This window comes from Pelobates fuscus, chromosome 7 (assembly GCF_036172605.1).
Source record: "Pelobates fuscus isolate aPelFus1 chromosome 7, aPelFus1.pri, whole genome shotgun sequence".
NCBI lineage: Eukaryota > Metazoa > Chordata > Amphibia > Anura > Pelobatidae > Pelobates > Pelobates fuscus.
Genome location: NC_086323.1, coordinates 108,270,317 through 108,291,409, shown reverse-complemented (window position 1 = coordinate 108,291,409; position 21,093 = coordinate 108,270,317).

The following is a 21,093-nucleotide window of genomic DNA, read 5'->3' as shown; positions in this document are numbered from 1 at the left end:
CTTTTTTAAATCTCACTGCTTGTATGTTACTTTTTATATACACCATTTATGCTGCCATGGCAACTTGTAACAATACCGCTAGAGGGCTGGCCTTGCTTGCTGGGGGAGTAGGCCACAGTCCTTTTCTTTCTTTTGCCATTGTCATCTACACTTTGTTTATTGCACCATCAATATTTTCTCACCTCACTCCAGGTTCCTATCCTACCCTGCACACTTGGTTTTCATTCCTCCAGTTTTGTTTAAGCATAATATTGTTTTACATTTTTTGCCCTCTTTATTTACAGGCCTAACTAGACAGTCGGTTCCGGGACACCTCAACCGACTTTGCCCCAGGCAGCTGGGGGACACACCGCCTTGGCCCCCAACCCCAAATGTTAAGAATGCAGGCCTGTAACTGTGGGAGGTATTTTTTGGCCTTTATAACTGCTTGCAGTACATTATTTGGGACCGCGGTCGTGTTGGACAAGCACAACCCTTCTCCCCCTTTACCTCTATTATCTTTTTCTCCAGGTAGGCCCTCTTTATATACAGCCCTAACTCAACCGACATTGTCCCAGGCAGCCAGGACAATCATTTAAAAAATAATTTCAAAAGTTTATCCAAAAATAATAAAATCAAGGCCTTTTTGAGTAACCCATAACCCACTTCAGTCATCCATTTGCCATATTTCATAATTTAAAGAACAAACCACTCGCAATTTTGCCCATCATATATGTGTAAAAGATCAGGGTCTGAAGAGTCTGGTAACACGTGAGCATCCCAACTATGTTTTTAAACATTTTTTTTTTTTTTTCAATTGCCACAGTTTGAAGTATTTAGTAAGGTTTGAATAACCTCATAAGTATTACACTTATTTGATGACCACAAAAGGTGAGAGGAGATCTAATGGTTAAAATATTAAAAAGGCTTACCGGTATCTTAACAGCAAGACTTCTAGGTAAAATGATTTTACCAATTATTTATTCAGGGAAACATTGCAAGGTTGTAACATTTCCACTAAAGTCTGCCGTTTTCATTTCATCAAATGCAGCCTTTTTTATTAGCAATACACTAGTTACACAGTAGGTTTTACCATTCAAGAAAAAAAACTAAAATTTGAATAATTTAGACTTGCCAGTTCAACAATATTTACCCAGACCGCTGTAAACTCCATATAGTGTTGGGAGGACATGATAAGAGCTGCCAGTCTGTATGCAGCATTCACATGCTGCCAGGGGTATTAATTTCTCAAGATATTCCATAGATATAATGTTTCGTGCTGCTAGTAGGGTTGAAAGACTTACCATATTTTACTGGACAACTTTCTTTTCTTTGTGCTGACAGGTACTTAAATCAATACCAATGCCCTGTAATATATAGAATTCATAAGCTTCGGCAGGAAAATCAATTGATCAATCAAGGTGCTATATTTTCTTTGATTAACCGATTTCCATTTTTTATTGTCAGTCTATATGATTAAATACTCAACATGAACAATTTAACACCTGACTAAATGCCCAAACAGATGCCAAATTAATGTTGGATCAATCAGTGGTAGAAATATATCCCTCTATTTGTGATATTTCGTATTAGTGACCCGCTAAAGTGTCTACAATAACACATGGGCCAAGCAAAGCAACATGGAAAAATTCTATCTTAGATACTGCAGTATTCAGACGTTTTCCCTTTAAAACAGACAAAATTCAGATTTTGCAGATGTTTTAAAATAAAAAATACATTGTATGCATTATAATCTCTCTGGATGTGCAGTGTTTCAAGCTAAAACACTGCACATACATACTCTTACCACCATGAACACTTCAAATCACTAAGTGGCCATTGTGGTTGGAGTAACCCTTTAACCCAAGAAAGAAACTCCAAGGAGAAAACATATACTAATTAAGTATAGCCACTAATTTTGGTAAAGATTAGTGGCAGGCACGCTGCATTTAAATGTGTCTAAATACTTTAAGTGACATTCATTATTCGTTTATTTTTAGAATTAAAGGACCACTATAGTGCCAGGAAAACAAACTTGTTTTCCTGGCACTATAGTGCCCTGAGGGTGCCCCCACCCTCAGGGTCCCCCTCCCGCCGGGCTGAAGGGGGAGGAAGGGGGTTAAACACTCACCTTTCTCCAGCGCCGGGCTCCCTCGGCGCTGGGGACTCTCCTCCCTCTTCTGATGTCATTGGCTGAATGTGCATGCGCGGCAAGAGCCGCGCGCGCATTCAGCCAGTCCATAGGAAAGCATTCTCAATGCTTTCCTATGGACGCTGGCGTCTTCTCACTGTGAAAATCACAGTGAGAAGCGCGGAAGCGCCTCTAGCGGCTGTCAATGAGACAGCCACTAAAGGCTGGATTAACCCTAAAGTAAACATAGCACCTTCTCAGGGTTAATCCTAGATAGACCTGGCACCCAGACCACTTCATTGAGCTGAAGTGGTGTGGGTGCCTATAGTGGTCCTTTGAAAAAAAAAAAATATATAAAAACTGGTTATTTCTATATGTTGGCATAAGATTCCTGAGAAGATTAACCATACGTATGGAGGCGCATCGGCGATGTGCTGGAGATGTGGGGAGGAGGTGGGTACAGACCTGCATATTTGGTGGTTATGCACTTTAATTGCTCCATACTGGAGATTAATCCACACTACAACAAGGTTTTGGACACTGATCTCCCTCCACAGCCCTTGCCGATGCTACTGCATCACACAAAATTGGCGATTTACAAATATAAAAAGTCCCTGCCTATAAAACTTCTCAATGCCGCTAAGTACCTGATCCCTACTTGATGACATAAACTGGCTGTGTCTTCCCTGCAGCAATGGATGGCAAACGTCAAGGAAATATATGATATGGAATCCCTCACTGCGCCCTTTCAGGGTTCATCTGGACACTGTGTGCAAATATGAGCCTTATGGAGAGATTAAAAAGTTACGACACACTGCTAGTAGTACTTAGATTTATTGGCTGCAGCTTTGCAACCACAAGACATAGGACGCTTCAGCCTTGGCTTCTACAGATGACGGTGTATGTCAGTTTTTTTATGACGGTGTTTGGATGTGGAGTTAGCTGTAAGCAAAGGTGTATCACGGGATGTGGGCCTCCTTCAATTCCCTTGCATAACACTTGACCAGCCTAGTCATGGGACGGGAGGAGGGGCAAGTGGGTGCGGCAGAACAAAAATAAAATATATATATATATATATATATATATATTTTTTTTTTCCCACTTCTTTCTTTCACTACCTGGGAAGGGTATGGTGGTCTGGGATAGGGATGGGTCACACGAAGTTGGAAATTCCAAGCGTAAGGACATCACCAGCATTTATTAACAACATGAAGTTAGATGAGCAAACATTTATCCTTGTTGTACTGATCGAACAAAAGAATCACCAAATAATTAAACAAGATTTGCTTGTCAAGAATGTATGCTGTTCATGACGAATACTAGTCAGCCATGTTTATTATAAAAAATGTGCAACTTACATGTGCCATGCTAATGTACATGATGAAAAGCGTATGTGTGCTGTTGTGGCACGTTAAACATGTTTGTCAATCACTTGCACAGAAAAATAAAGAATTATAAAAAAAAAAAAAAAAAAGAATGTATGCTGTTAACCTTGCACACTGTTGCATTTTAATTGCTGCTATGGTTTGTACACACACAGACCATGTATGTTTCTTTATATGACAAAAAAACTGGTAACTCTAGTGGGCATATTTTGATTATATGCAAAAAAATGTCACTGTTGTTCCTTATAAGTTGATCAAAATATTTAAGAAACATGGCAGCTTTTGACTAAACAAAACACAGAAATTCAGTAGATTTTTACATATACCTTTATTTGGCATAGAATTTTCAAGTCGATTGTGAACTCAAAGCTTCAAGTGGAAGGGATGCTCAAACGCTTGCAACACAAAAAGGTTAAACCTTCGCACAAAAATTAAACCTTCCAAATATTATTTCTCTAGGTTAAAAATCCATACAATGCATCAACAGAGGTGAGGCAGACCTACCAATGCAGTAAGAAAGGGACTTCTGGTTCTGGCATAGTTGACTTGTAAAAATGAGTTAATCCACAGCAATTTCTTTAACTGTATCTGAAAATTAGCTCACCATAGCTTTTTAGTGGATACAACTCTAGATAGCATGGCAATTGCTCATCTTCTTTTTCCACTCCATTAATCACTTCTGTTCCTTTCTATATCAGTAACAAATCAATATCAAACTTGTCATATCCCAAACAACTTATTCTCATTAGATTGGGCATACAATTCTATCTATATATTGTGCTAGCAGTTTTGCTAGCAAATGTATAGATTAGGATAAAAACCTATTTAAAAAGAGGCTTTTCTCTGGTGTGCCAAGGCATTGACTGGCAAGAAAGAGCAGAAAATACCTTGAACAGGTCTTGCTATGCTCTCATAGACATAGCAACTAAAGCGCATGTGCTGTGGTTGCTATGAAAGGTCCTTAGGTGATGCTACGATCAGTGACGTCACTTCATTCCAACGCTGGCAATGAAGCTAGCGTGCCGACATCACTGAGGAGGTTTGCCAAATCAAAGAAGACTGCAGGTGGAGTGGAGGACGACCCGTTGATGAATATTACATGAAGAGTAACACCCATGAAGATCTGCTGGAATTGAGGAAAGGTGAGTTAATGTATTTGCGATATAAGTTGTTTTCAATTTATATGGAAGCAATTTCAGGAAAGTTAAGTAAGAACTACTTTGACTTAGTATTTTTTTTGACAAGCTGGACTGAAAGGCAGAGCTACCTTTTTTCGATCCTTGTCAAGCCCACAGCCGTCACTCCCTGCAGTCTTGCATGATCCTTCATAAACCTCAGTGTTATATTCTGGCACATTATTATTATTATTTTATTATTTATATAGCGCCATCAGATTCTGTAGCGCTGTACAATGGGGCACATGAGTACAATGCTCACATGGGGTCCTGGCAGCTGAAGTTCTAGAAGCTGAGGAGAACCATCAGAAAGAGTATGGCGGCAGCAGCTGTGAAAGACAGGCCCAGGTAAGTCTAACTCATCTTCCGCTGCACCCTGCGGCAAACTGACACCCAGTGACAATGTGCAAATTAAATTATTAAGACCCCCAGACAGTGACAAAGCCATTTTAATACTGCGTTTAGTGAATACAACCAATTTAATAATTCTAACTTAAAAGAACACGGCAATGTTAAAACATATATTTTCTTTTTAACATTTGGAGTTTACATTCCAGATTAAATAATACATTTTACTTAACTTTTTATCAAGGTGTGAGCCCCACTGTCACCGGCCCTACTCCCCTCTGGGGAGTAACAACAGCCGAAAAAAATGGCGCATACACAGCTATTGCAGCAAAGCCACTAATTAAATATGGAGATCACCCAACAGAATGCATTTCATATGGAAGCCCTTGACTTAAACTCAAATGTTTTGTAAATTAGTCTGAAATTTGTAAATTTCATTAACTTTTAATTTCACAGAAATAATTTAATGTCTTATTCTCTCTCTCTCTCTCTCTCTCTCTCTCTCTCTATAAATATATATATATAATTAACAATATCCAATAAACTTAGCACCAGTGGAAACAGGTAAAAACATTACCATAAAATATGCAGGTTGTAAAGAAGATTCCTCAATTTCTTTTTAATGTTCAGAAAGTATAAACATAAATAATCTGAAATAAAAATACAAATTGTTTACTACACTATTGTGGCCTAGTTTGTATTTTTTATTGCATATATATATATGTGTGTGCTATTGGTTTGCATATATGACAATTAAATATAACATATAATTTCACAATTTACAATAAATTAGCATATGTTAGTTCTTTGTAAATTTAGGTCTTATGTAAAATTCTTGACATTTTTATTAGGCTTTTGAGAAGACGTAATCTCGAATTCCATCAGCGTGATGTACTTACAATATTATTATCATTATCTCAAACTGGGACATCAAGGAGTTATTATTGACATCACAGGGACTATTTTGTCCTTTTGGAACCAGCGCAGCGATTCCACATGAGCGAGTAGAGCAAATATGCCATTCTGGTGAGAAAAGCGAAGGCTAAAAATAAAAAAGCTTGCTAGCAACAGCTTCCTCATTGGCCGAAAATTGAGCAATAGTGATGGCTCATTGGTGGGAGGATTCTACCAATGAGAGGTAATGATATCTAGTGCGTCATGCTACGTAAATCGGTTGTGTAAATCAGTGAGTGGAGACTGCCGGGAGTTGTAGTTCTTCGAGCACAGGCCTTCTTATGCGATTTGTCATATTAGAGATACAAGCTATATACAGTATAGGATATACATGCCAGTTAAAATAAAGGTGCTTTTCATAGCATAGGAATGGAAATTATGTCAGCTGGCAAAATGAATGGTACTTTTTGTTAAAGCTTTGTTTTATAGTGTCTCTCTCTGTCACTGATATATTTTATAATATTTATCTTTAAAATGTACAGTGGATTATGTTTAAAATACATCCTAACTCATTAATGAAACTTTCTAATTCAAATAATCACTTTTATAGTCACTTGTGTTCCTTAATTGTTTTAGACAATGTCTCTCCCATTTTTATTTTTGTTTTAAAGAAAAAGAAAAAAAAATGTTTTTTGTTGGTGCAGTGGCTCTGTCCTTTTAATCCTGCAATGCAAAACCAAAGACAGTACACAGTCAAACGACCAAGTACACATGTACACATGTGCGCAAGGGCATCGTCAATGGTCTGTGTGATGCCCTCGCGGTCATGTAGCACCTGATTGGATCGCTTATCTGCGAGGGCACTGTGAGGCGGGACAATGCGATGTAAATAAGGCGCCCTGAGATAACAGCTGGTGCCAAAAAAGTTAAAGAAATGTTATTCTGTGTTTATATATGTTTATTCATGAAAAGGTTTATATGTTAGTGTATGTAAGTATTAACCTCTGCAGTGCACATGTTTACATTGCAGGGTTAAGTCCATTAGCATTGAGAAAGGGTTTGCTGCTGAAACTTTGTCCTCAAATAAATTGTGGTAGCACCTGGGTGCAGGACTCTTGTTTGATTTTTGGCTCCTCTTGTGGCTGTCAGGATGACAGTGTGATAGCCTCTAGAAGTGCTTCTGCTAAACTCACAGAATAAAGCTTGATAAGATGATTCGGAATCCCCCATAGGAAATGAAACACTGTAAAAAATGTTAGAAAATAATGCTGTTCTTAAAGGGACACTATAGGTACCCATACCACTTCAGCTCACTGAAGTGCTTTGGATGTAGTGTCTCAGAAACTTTTTTTATAAACTGCAATAATTAGCTTTGTGGGGTTACTGCACATCTAGTGGCTATCTACCAGACAGCCACTAGAGAGACTTCCGGGTGGTTAGGCGACTTTTAGTCGACTAATTGACGCTGGATGTCCTCACGCTGTGCATGAGGACATCCAGCCTCATCGGAATCGCCATAGGAAAGCATTGTATATAATGCTTTCCTATGGTGAAATTCTAAGGCGCGTTAGGTTTCCCTTGGCCGTCTGACGTCGGCAGGGGAGGAACAGAGGCAGATCAGAGCCAGCGCCGAGGGACAATGGCGCTGGACCCAGTTGGCTCACAGAAAGGGTTTTTAACTCCTGCACTGTGGGGGTGGAGGTGTACCCTATAGGGGGTGAACTTTGTTTCCCTTTTACTGAAATCCTGCCCCGGCCCTCCTGATGTTATGCCTGCCGTTGTGCAGTCCAATCAAAGGCTTCTTATTTTTTAAATGCAGTGGAAGGGAAAGAGAGCTGGGAGGGCTGCATTCGGTAAGGTATGGTGGGAGGTAAGGGAACACACAAGATTCCCCTTGCAGGCAAAGCCCTTGAAGGCAGAGCTTGAGAATCAGAGAAAATATGCACAAAATTCAAATTCAGCATCCAGGGACAGAGTTAAGAGCTGCCAAAATCAAGTGTGCTGGGGGTTTAACTTGCCCCCAGCACAAAAGTTAAAATAACTAGATATGCAGTGTTTCAAGAAGAAACACTCCACGTCCAGATTAATTCCTCCATGACCACTTCAGAAATCAGAAGTGGTCATGGACATTGGAGTATTATTATTACCACTAGGCACAGGTACACTATAACATTAAGAAATCTTAACACTATACTGTTCCTTTAAACTGAATTGTAATCCAGTACAGACAGACTCCTCACTGCATTCCCTGAAGTCATCAAGATTGATCACTTTTGTCCAATCTCATAAAGTAGCACGAACGCACACCTAATGTCCAGTGTTAACATGCTTTGCATGCTGATCCCAAATATAAAATAAATTAAATAAATTAAGGTACCGTATATAATCTATTTTAGCTTGAAGCCCTTAATTGTTGTCTGAATGGCAACCATTAAAGAAGTAGGGATTGCAAAATATAAATATTGCCATTTCATGAAAACGACACTTTTAGACACACCAACAATATGGAGCTTCTATATGGAACTCTTAGAAAAGAGGGACATTAGGATAGAAAATAGGGACAGAAGGATTTCGGCCCAATTTAGAGACTGTCCCTCCTAAATAGGGACACTTGTGAGGTATGCCAACAGTACTGAGTGAGCTATGTTTAATTCTCAAGGCTGCAGACAGTCAGAGGAACTACAAGGAGGTATTGATATCCTTACTATGTGTCTCCCTGGGTGTACTTTCATTCTAATGTAGGTTGTTTTGTACTTCAGATTATTTTGTACTGTCGGTGACCAAAATGTAATATGATTGTGTATATTTAGGTGCTTAAATGAATGTGCCAAGCAGTAAGGACTACCAATATGGCTATAAATTACTTTATTCTATAAAAACTATATCAAATATTTGAGGGTGAGGGCCTGGCAATTTGAAGAGACGCTTTCAGCTAGGCTAGCATAATCTGATTTACCTAAAAGGTAAAAAAAAAAATCTTCCTGACAGTCAGTAGCGGTACTTTCTACTCCAGGCAGGGCTCGAGTCCTGCAGGAACGCATGGGAACGGCGTTCCTGCACTTTTTTCACAGCAGGAACGCCGTTCCCCCTGCAGGCACTCAGGGGGCGGCAAAAAATGCCGCCCCCAATGCCCTGTATTCCCCCTGTCATAGGGGGGCCACCTGATTGCTCCTCTCTCCCCCCCCCCCCGGCGGGCGGCTCTCTCCCGGTCACACACGGCGAGGGAGCTGTGTCCTCTCTGCTTCCACTCGCCGCGTGCCGTTTTCTGATGCAGGGAGCCGGAATATGACGTCATATTCCGGCTCCCTGTATCAGCAGACAACCCACGCGGCGAGAGGGAGCAGAGAGGACACAGCTCCCTCGCCGTGTGTGACCGGGAGAGAGCCGCCCGCCGGGGGGGAGAGAGGAGCAATCAGGTGGCCCCCTTGACAGGTTTCCTAAAAGGTAGGGAGGGTGGGTGGGCAATATTAATAATATTAATTATTTGTATATACGTGTGTCTGTTAGTGTATGTCTGTGTGTGTCTGTTAGTGTATGTCTGTGTGTGTCTGTTAGTGTATGTGTTTATGTCTGTGTTTATGTCTGTTAGTGTATGTGTTTATGTCTGTTAGTGTATGTGTGTGTCTGTTAGTGTATGTGTTTATGTCTGTTAGTGTATGTGTTTATGTCTGTTAGTGTGTGTGTGTATGTCTGTTAGTGTATGTGTGTGTCTGTTAGTGTATGTGTTTATGTCTGTGTGTGTATGTCTGTGTGTGTCTGTTAGTGTATGTGTTTATGTCTGTTAGTGTATGTGTGTGTATGTCTGTTAGTATGTATTTGTGTGTATGTCTGTTAGTGTATGTGTGTGTGTGTGTGTGTCTGTTAGTGTGTATGTGTGTCTGTTAGTGTATGTGTGTGTGTATGTCTGTTAGTTTATGTCTGTTAGTGTATGTTTGTGTCAGTGTGTGTGTGTGAGTGTACTTACGTCTGTTAGCGTATGTACGTGTGTGTATGAGTGTATGTGTTTCTTTTAGTGTATGCATGTGTATGTTTGCGTGTATGTGCTTCTGTTAGTGTATGCGTGTGTGTGCGTATGAGTGTATGTGCTTCTGTTAGTGTATGCACGTGTGTGCTTCTGTTAGTGTATGTTTGCGTGTATGTGCTTCTCTTAGTATATGTTTGCGTGTATGTGCTTCTCTTACTGTATGTTTGTAAGTGTCTGTCAAATCAGTGAGAGTCTGTCATTTAGTGTGTGTGTGACTATTAGTGTGTGTCTGTCAGTGTGTTTGTGTGTGTCTGTCAATGAATTAGTGTGTGTCAGTGAATGTGTGCATGTCAAATCAGTGACGTCTGTGTGTTTGTCATTGAGTGTATGTGTTACTGTCAGTGTGTATCTGCCAGTGTGGGTGTCTGTCAGAGAGTGTGCTTAAAGGGACACTATAGGCACCCAGACAACTTCAGCTCATTGAAGTGGTCTGGGTGCAGTGTCCCAGTCCCCTTAAACCTGCAAGTGTAATTATTGCGGTTTCTCAGAAACTGCAATAATTACCTTGAGGGGTAACTCCACCTCTACTGGCTGTCTACCAGACAGCCACTAGAGGGACTTTCGGGTGGTTAGGTGACCAAAAGTCGCCTAACTGACGCTGGACGTCCCCACCCTGTGCATGAGGACATCCAGCATCTGCTAATTACCCATAGGATTTTAACCCCTTCAGTGTTGAGTGGGGGACAGGGGCACTATAGGGAATTATAGTGCCAGGAAAACAGCTTTGTTTTCCTGGCACTATAGTATTTCTTTAAAAGGAGCAGGAAAAGGTGGAGTCTTAAGAGGAAGGGGTGGGTTCTTAACCCCTTAAGGACCAAACTTCTGGAATAAAAGGGAATCATGACGTGTCAGACACGTCATGTGTCCTTAAGGGGTTAATCAGGAAGCGGTGCGCCCTTGCCAGGAAGGGGTGGTAAATTTAGGTTAGGGGGGTGCTCAGGTATAGTCATGCCTATGGCAGCACAAAATTGAAATACACCACTGTGTGAGTGTCTGAGTATGTGTGCGTCTGTGAGTGTATGTGTGTGCACGCGTTTATATATGCATACAAGTGTTTTGGTTTTTTTGGGGGGGGGAGGGAGGGGCGGGAGTTCCCACACTTTTTTCCCCAGGACTTGACCCCTGACTCCAGGACTGAGTGAAACTCAGTTCTGGAGTCAAATTCCGCATTTGATTGGAGAAGGATGCATTTTGCCGTGCGTGCCTAGTTATAATCCATTGCTTCTCGTTGGATGAGATTGCAGGTGATGTCAGCTTGGAGGCAGGTCTGGAGGCTGCAGTGGAGGAGTTCCAGTGCTGGAAACCATATAAATAATCTTTATTTTGATTATTATATTACTAAGCAAAAGGGGGTGATCACTTTGCTATAAGGGAACCTATAGTCAAAAAATAATGATTGTTTTTTTTCGGGACTATAGGTTCCCTTTGAGTGAGAGTGGCTAGTTAGGTATGTGCTAGCGTATGAGGAATTAGGTGTGGGAGGCTAGTTAATATGATACAGGCATATACATGTGGATAATAATATGTGATTGTGTTGCTAATAAGGTTAGGAGTTTGTGAGTGTGGCTAATTATGTGTATGTTTGTGTGTGGGGAATTAACTAAGCCTTTTTTGATGGTGAGGGCAAACATTTTTACCAACCTTTTACATCCTTGGAATTAAAATTCGCACACGGATAATGATCAACGTTTGAATCAATAAAGCGGTCACTATGTGAATTAATAGTGGTATATGAGCCCTAAGCAAGTGTAGCAGTGAAAGGGAAATCATTGAATATTGAGACTTTTGTGTTATCCATTGAGTTAAATGAACACTCCAAGTACCATAAACACTACAGCCCGCTATAGTGGTTATGGTGCCTGGAATGCCCTGATTCCCAGGGTAAGTAGTCATATTGTTTACAAATGGTTTGGCAACTGCAGCAACCTTTTAATTTTTAATTATTTTTGTTTGCCAGGCTTCAGTCATAGACTTATCTGGAGCTGGAAGATCTGCACGACTTGCTTTTACTCCCAACAGCAGAGAAGGAGGCAACTGGCCACTGAAGGGTCTCACAAAGGTGTAAAACAATTTGTAATGGTTTTACTACTAACCCGGGTAGGGTGCAAGGGCTGTCTTGGCACCATAAGCACTAGAGAAAGCTGTAGGGATACTGCTGCTTGGGATGTTCCTTTAGGAAATGAGTTGATGTGAGATCAACAACAAGGAATTAAGGGTGACACCCTAAGAACATGGAAAGTGGGAGAGATGTTTGTCTGCATTTACAAGTCAAGACATGCTCTCTGCAGGCTCTGCAAAGATTTGTTTTGTGTGAATTAATAACACTAAGCATTAACCCCTCACATTCCTGACAGAATAGAGCCCCACCTATTGCAATTGTGTAGTGGCCATGAAACACTTTTAATTGTGTCACCCTCAAACTCCAATTAATTAGGATATGGAATACGTCGACGCCATATAAATAATTGTTATATTTCCTACCTGTTCTATGTTAAATTTTGTATATATTGTACATTAATATTGTATTTGTATTTTATTGTACACTAACTGTAACAATGCAATGATTTGTGGACCCAGGACATACTTGAAAACAAGAGAAATCTCAATGTATCTTTCCTGGTAAAATATTTTAGAAATAAATAATAAATAAATAAATATAGGTGGGAGCTCTATGGTTATATTCAAAGAATGCCACCTGCTGGCAAGATGGTGAACTTACAGTTTCGAATAATGAAGACTTACAATTGAACATGTCAGAGGGATTTAAAGGGTTTCTCCAACACGTATTTAATCTTTCTCTCTTTTTTTTTTTTTTTTCTTTTTTGTTTTTGTTTATAATAATAATACCCTACTGGGCACTTTTTACTTGTTTTCTTCCCCCAAGTTCTTTTTTTTTATTATCTTAAAACATTATTGTAAAATATAGTTAAAGAATGTATCTTAAATCCACTACTGGGCCAAGTTCTCCCCAATTTCTTCTCCTCCTCCCTCATTACGAAGTCCAATCAAATGTTTCTCATAGAGAAGCATGGTTGGACATGGGGACATGTGCGGCAAGTCCTGAAAATTGCCAATCAGCTTCTCTTGACAAAGACGTATTGAATACAACCAAAGAAACTAAGCTGGTGAATAAGCTATTTTGGATACATATTCCAATTCGGTTATTTTAGCCTAAAATTAATCTCTATAATTTCTGCTTTAGTGCATAAACGCAATTAGCATACAGAATATATACAGCTTAAGCACAACAGAAGATCTCAGAGATGTTACCATGGCTTTCTAAAATACAGAATAATCATTAAAAAAAAAATTAATGTTAAAAATAGGTTGATCTTATATGCAATGCACAAGTCCGGTACCGTATTTTGCAGGTTTGTTAGCTGGAAACAAAACCATAGTAATTAGGAAAGCCCCACTAGTTCACTAACTGTTATACATATAAACCTAAACAAGGAAACTAGTGGAAATTTCTAATCCTGCTTCTGAATAAACTCCAGTTTTCCCCTGTGGGGTCCCTTATTTTACAAGCAGTCACTGTTGCCCTGGTGAAACAAGACTGCTCAGAATACATTTTGTCTTGCCCAAACTGTTATCACCACCCTATTACTTGGGAACCTAAGGACAATGCTCATAATAATCTGCTATTCTTACAGCCTAACTACAAGAATCTAGTATGTTTACAGCATGAATAAAGGGGCACAGTCTACCATAATGCTTATTGTGTGGCATCAATGCGGCTGTTGACGGGGCAGGATAAGGGCACGAGAGAGAACCCTTATTATGTATTGCAGGGTGGGGGCACGGTTTGCCTTAGAGAGAGAGACAAAAAAATATTTACGGGCTCTATTTATACGATACCCTGTAGCTACTTCTTCTACATGGCCCTGTAAAAGCTGATCTAATGTTGTTTTTGCCCACATTTAATGGTATGAGTGGCTTTTTTTTTTTTTTAGATCAGTAAGCGAAAGTACCAAAACAACCTTTTATTTTATTCTTTTCTTCTGTATTCCCTGAGTCTCCCTTTTTACTTTTTAAATCTTTTCAGCCTGGTTCTCAGACTTTTTCCAGCTTTTCTTCTCTGTGTCAGGTTATTTTTTGATGGAACTTCTACATCTTCTCTTGATTTTTCTTTTCTTATACTGTCTGTTAGTCACTCATTTGATCAGTTTTTCCCCTCCATTTTATTTCAGTCTTTGTTTTTTTTGGGGCGGGGTGGGGATCTATCTTTCTACCTTTTTTTTCTTTTCTCTGCCTTCTTCATCATATCTCATATTGTCTTTCAATAACGGTGTCACGTCTAAACATTTGTTATGAAGGAACACAACTGCAGATTTCTTATAGTTTGAATATTTATTATAAAAAGTAAAAGGTATTGACTTTAATTCCAATTTACAGGTACTGTAGCTTTAAGTAATAAACGATAACTAAAGTCCACAATTATAGGCACTGTAGCTTTAAGTAGTAAACGATAACTGAAGTCCACAATTATAGGCACTGTAGCTTTAAGGAGTAAACGATAACTGAAGTCCACAATTATAGGCACTGTAGCTTTAAGGAGTAAACGATAGTAAATTGCAGATACTGAATCAAATAAAGTCTCTTAGTAGAATTAACGGTTTAGGTGATAAGTAGTTACAATAGCTGTTCCATAACTTTAACTGAAGCAAGACTGATGCAGATAACTGATATGCAGTATGAGTTGAAGTTAGCTGTAACGGGGTTGATTTTACCGAAGGACTTTGGAGACAGGTAATAACAGCTTTTAGATGCAACGCTTATCACATTGGTTTTACTTAGCTTCCGGCACATAGAACACTGGTTCCCGAGATCTCCTCAGAGGCAGATGAAGAGTGTTTAAGCTTTAGCCGTGGATGAGGAGAGGTGAAGGGAACTTTGCAGAGTCTTTCAGTCCGGTCTGGTAGCAGAGGCTTTCACAACGAAGTTGTACCGGTTGGTAGGTACGGAACGTAGTTTAATAATCCAGCGACGATCAGCTGGTGCGGTCAGATTAAATAGGCAGACCGTGTCATAAAGAGGTGTGGCTAGGCTCCGTGGAACCAGGAAGTAAGGGAATACCGTAATTAAGGCATGACAAACGGCCTCTTAACTAGTTAACCTAATCTCAGTCTTTCTCTCAGTCCCGCTGTCATTATCTCTGTCTCAGTACTCCACCCTTTATGTTTCTCTTTTTGTTTGTCGCTGTCTGTCTTATTAAAGAAACACTATAGCGCTAGGAATACAAAACTGTACTTGTAACGCTATAGTGTCCCTCTGCCCTAAAGTTATTGTCTGTCCCCTTTTTTTTCAGTGCTAAGGTCCCTCTGTACTGGCTCTGTCTCTGCATCCTAATATATTGACAATAGAGGGAATCTAATGCACGCGTGGGAGTGAGTGCCATGTGTGCATTTGACATTTCCTGTAGTAAGGCATTGACTGAATGCTTTCCCCAGGGTTATTTGAAGATGCTGGATGTTCTCATGCAAGGTGTGAAGACGTCCAACGTCATTTCACGGAGTTACACACCGTGAACTTTCTTGAAGTGCATCTAGATGTTGCCTGGGAGACGGCCACCAGAGGATAAACTCTCTGATACTGCAATGGTTTACATTGACAGGGACTCTGCACGCAGACCACTTCAGTGAAATAAGCAAAAAAACGTGAAAACCCCTTATGCATTAAAAAACACCAGTGGTTAAAAAGGGGGTAATTATGAAAACAAGTTACCCTGTAAAATAGTAGATGTTTAGAAGATTTCTCGGATCTTCTGAATATACATATACATAGAGAAATAAACAACCTACAAAATAAAATCAGAAAGGACCACAAGTGGAGCAGACCAAAAAACACCAGATAATAGCTAGTGTAAAAATGCACTCACAAGCATAAATTAAAGCAGGCAGAATATGAAAATATCGGTAGAACTTCTTTCTTCTCAACTTCCCAACTTCTGTGCTTGTTAGGAGAGAAGAAACAAAACACATAGTGTAACACTGTATAACATCAAAAAGAACACTTTATTTTATGCATTCACAAGATGATTAAAAAGTAAAAACCCGGGGGGGCGGGCCCGGACCGCCGAGCTGGATGGCAGCAAGAAAGATCAGCTCTGGCAATCTATATGCATTTAAGCCCTGAAACTAAGATTTTTAAAGGCTATACCGACCAGCAACGGCGGCCCTCAGTGCACAGGGGGCACTGGATCCGAGGAGAGGCTGGCTCCCTGAGCTTCAGTCCCTTGGAGGAGAGACCTTCATGATCCCGGTGGAGGCCTACTCTGGTGGTGAGTGGAGCAGACGGCCCAACCAGGGACCCAGGCCAGCGAGGAACTGGCCCTGTCCCCCCCCCTCTGGACCGTTGGGGGTGATCCCGGTCCTCACCCAGGGGCCCTGACCGCTACAAAGCACCCAGGACCAAACAACACTACCACCTCGACCTGCTGCCTGCATCAAAGATGGCGGAGGACACGTGCGCCAGTTCGGTGCAGGAGAGACTGAAAACTATCTCCCTGCACCACTCGTAACCAGCGCAGCTCACAGACCCCAACCGACCCAGCTACCGGAGGTGCAGCAGCCACGTGTCTCGGTGCCCCAGCACGACAATCATCCTATGGAATTCACCACAGGACACTGGAGCCGGGCGGAAGAGACGGAGACACAGCCAAGCGGCGCACACCATCAAAAGTCAGCCTGCGACACCCTACTCTCCACACAAACCACTCCTGGATTTCCAAACAGCATCTCCGGACCAAAGCAGAAGGAACCGCGACACGTACAGAGAGCCGAGATGCAGAGAGAACACACCAAGCGCCTGGCTCACAGCACAAGACACCGCTCTTTACCCTGAATCCAGATCGCAGTACCTCCGAGATCAAGCTACTGCTCCTGCAGGCAGCCACACGCAGCTCCAGCAGGGAACAACACACGGACAGCCACTATTTCCACCCAAGGCAGTGCACAGGCTGATGCCTAATTATAGGACAAAGTATTTAAGGTTTCCTTTTTTATGCTTTATGTCATTCAATCTTTTTCTTTTTTATTTGCTTCATATGGGATAACATATCTAATGCAGCTATGCAGACAACACTCCAGACCTTGTTTAACATGTTGGACTCCTGTAATGACTCTGCTCTCATGAACCTATGTTTATGTATTTTACTGTGTCTCATACATAACTCTACTTATGCTCAATACTAGACTTATACCTCCCACAATGCGCAGCGAATCAACAGTAAACTATACTAGCAAGCACTAAGGCGCATGTACACATTTCAAACGCCCAGGCATTTAGCCCCCCCCCCTTTTTTTTTTCTTTTTTTTTTTTTTTTTTTCCCTTCTATCTTAAAGTCTGAAATCATTCACAAACCAAGGAACACCTCAGCAGCGCACTAAGCCCCTCGCAGCCATTTCATAAGTCCGAATAAGCAAGAGTTGCCTACTAAGGGCTGCTCACCTACTCATGGTCGCGGGTCGCCTTACCCACATTCAGTGCAGCACCTCCTTAAGCCATATTCTACTCTAACTTGATTTAAACCACCGCTGCACGCTTCAGCCCACTGCTCTTATGCGAATTCAACAAATGCTCACACTATTATCTAGTTTGCATGTTATAGAACAGTCTGAATTCTTATGTCTCTCATAATACTATACCATAAAATTGTGCTATTCAATCGGATGCCATATCAATCTAATGTTCAAGATAAGCCTGCAGTTGCTGTTGTGGCTCTGCAAGACCAAATGTTTGTTTTTCATATGCACAAGAAAAATAAAGAATTAAAAAAAAAAAAAAAGTAAAAACCCATCTATAGATGAACGCGTAGGGTGAAAGAACACCGTTTTTTCCTGTGTTTTACTGATTGCCTTCACAACAGATTTCTGGGTCCTGGAGGGTGTATACACAATTTCTCCTGAGAGTAAAGAAACTGTGATGGGCTTTTACTTTTTAATTATCTTGTTAGTGCATAAAATAAAGTGTTCTTTTTAATGTTATACAGTGTCCCCCCCAGAGGGGGAGGACAGAAATCATAGAAACAGAAGAGAAAAACAATTGGTATTTTCGGGACTATAGATTTCCTTAAACTTTAAAAAAAAAAAAAAACAGCAATAAAAAATTATGTTTAATTTCAACATTGGAAATAATGTTTAATCCCAGTTTATTGAAGTGATTAATTAGGCAGAAAGTGCCAGTTATTTATTGACCACCTAAATTATTTGCATAGCTTATTTCTTCTGGGTGGCTGTCCCTTAATGACATTTGCTGTGTGCAAAAAGGTGAATGAAATTATTGAAATGGCTTTCCAGGTCCCTACCATTAGATTTTCAGGCATTCTCTAATAATATGTTCTAAGAAACCCCTTGCCACAGTTATATTAGATGAGGTGCTGTGCCGGTTGTGGTGCCCCATGTGGCCACACAGCTCACACACCCAAAAGACTGTCAATGGAAGCTCCTGAGCAGGAGCTTGTGGCTCTCACTGAGCTGTGGTAGAGGTGGGAAGTGGCACCCAATCTCCAATCTCTTATTACCATTCCAGTGTATGAGCTTTTTTCTTTTCTTCTTTGTAATAAATAAGCATATGTATGGCACATAAAAAATAAAAATTCTAGCTTGTGGCAAGTGTTATGTTTCATACTAGAGCTGTAACATGCACTGCCTGTTTTTTGTGCAGAGAGATTGTGCAGAAAGATTTCCCCATTGTTGGCAGACTTAATGCAAACAGATCAAATCAAAACTGCATGACGCGTCTTACAAAACAAAGTAATATTGTAGGGGATAAGCACTTTACTGATTACTGGCTTTAAAAAAAATATATTAGCAAGCCAGGGTGGGACCCAGTTAAACCAGTGTGACGATTTCTACTGGTATCAGCAAGCTGTTAGTCACATGAAGTTGGCTTGCACTGGTAGAGGTAGCAGACATGTTTATGATCCACACCCTAATTAACATTGATAGCAAAAAATTTTTTGGGATGTATGCCACATTAACCGTTTGTGGCAATAAAGGATCTGCTTTGATGCCACCATAAAATACTCATGGACAGGGCCCACAGAGCTGTTAGCCTAATCCAGGGCCCGAGATATATTATACTGTCACTACATCACTACTAAGTAGGCTATTCTGGCTCAATGTCAAGGCAGGTATACCCCAACAGACAAAACTAAGAAACAGAATGTACTATATTAAATAAATACATGTTACCAGTCATTTGGATGACTGGGCTTAACGTGAATAGGATCAACAGGAACAGATCAAGGAGGTACAGAGATAAGAATAAACAAGGTACAAAGCCAAGGTCAGGATTCCAGAAAACAGAATAGTCAATAAACAGAGCTAAGTCAAAACCAGAAACACCAAGAATGCATACTCTGGCAATAAAGGCCACAACGGGGACGGAACCTAGCTGCAGAGCAGGGAAGTCGCATGGCACTGCAGCTCCTGTGATTTAAAATAATTATCACTCTAATCGGGCCGAAAAACTGACCAAAACAGCTGCAAATACCGGGCAGAAGTTGTTCAATCAGCATGGGTCGGAAAACCAAAAAGCAGAAACCTGACCAGCCGAGACAAGGCCTCGATATCGTAGCCATGTGGAGACAAGCTCACGGAGCAACTAGGCCCAAGATGGCCGACTACCCAGAGACATACTCTGAACTATCGAATGACTTCTCGGTAGCAAGCAGCAGCCAAACCCCTGGGCCCTGATACTGCACTACGTCGATGCTCAAAGCACTGTTGGCGGACCTCCAATCCACGATCCGGGCGGACATGGCTAACCTCCACACGGACCTCTAAAGAATAACGCGGAGGCTGGGCACCCTGGAGGACACCTCCACTTCAAATGCTACCCACATTACCTCCATGCAACAGGAGATAAAGGGTTTGCAGAGCAGAACTGAAGACTTTTAATGGCAGTTCGGCTCACTGGAAGATGCATGTCGGGCGGCCAACCTAAAAGTACCTGGTGATATGCCGGCAGCTGAACTACCGCACTTCGTGCAAAGGCTCCTGACAGCGCTGCTATCACCGCGGCAGGCCAAGACCATAAGCTTAGATGGAATCTTCAGAGTCCCAAAGCCAGCCAGAGCCCCAACGGCGGCCCCCCAGGATATTATAATCCGTTTCCAGCATAGGAAGGACAAAGCTGCAACTCTGGCAGTGGTCAAAGACTGTGCCCAATACACATTCGAAGCAATGTCTCTCTCCTTTTTTGCGGACTTGTCTGGCGGCACTCTTGCCAGGAGGAGGTCATTAAAACCGTTCACCACGCTCCTTAGGCAACAGGGCACACTGTACAGATGGCGCCTCAACCGCTCCCTACTCGTCCTGAAGGGCGAAGACAAACACAAGGTCTACGACCTGCAGGGAGCACAGGACTTGCTACATATGCTGGGACTGCCCCAAGAGGCTATACGCCACACGGCGCCCTCCGAAACCACCAGACCGCAGCACAGGTGGGACCCGGAGAAAGTGACAGCCTTTGTACCGCGACAGCCCAGACACAGCTCCTCCGCTGCAACCACCACATGACGGCTCCCCGGGACACAATAACCGTGACCAGTTGCTGCTGGGACTGTTTAGCCATACTACTGTAATGTTAAATCTTCACAGCACCTCAGTTATTTTACTTACCTTTGAGTTCCTCCTTACTAGGACACGAGAAGACAATGATAGCTCTCTGCTCCTACGACACATTATGTTTGGTCTCCGACATGTTACATAGTTCTCCTCCCCCTCTCCCCATCTGCCCTAAGCGTTTACGGGACAACACACACAACGAAACATTAGACAGAAGGGTACCATTTAACACCTAGCAGCTAGGTACATACCATGCCAGCTAACTAGCTACACAACAATAGCGGGGAAATCTTCGTGACCTAGCCCACCATCTCTTGGTACAGCTTGTTAAATATATAGTCATGCCCACTCTATTGCTCACGCACTAGACGCGCAGACTAAGCCACTAAGCGTAACACACATCAGACTCTAAGCAGTTATTTTGAAGCCTATGTTATACTCATGTTCATCTCTTTATACAAATAAAATGTGCAATGTCTTTGATGCCATGTACACACATGTGACTGCAAATATGTTCGCACCAGCTGTTGTGTTTATTTTCTGCACAAACATAATAAAGAATTTAAAAAATAAAAATAAAGGCCAC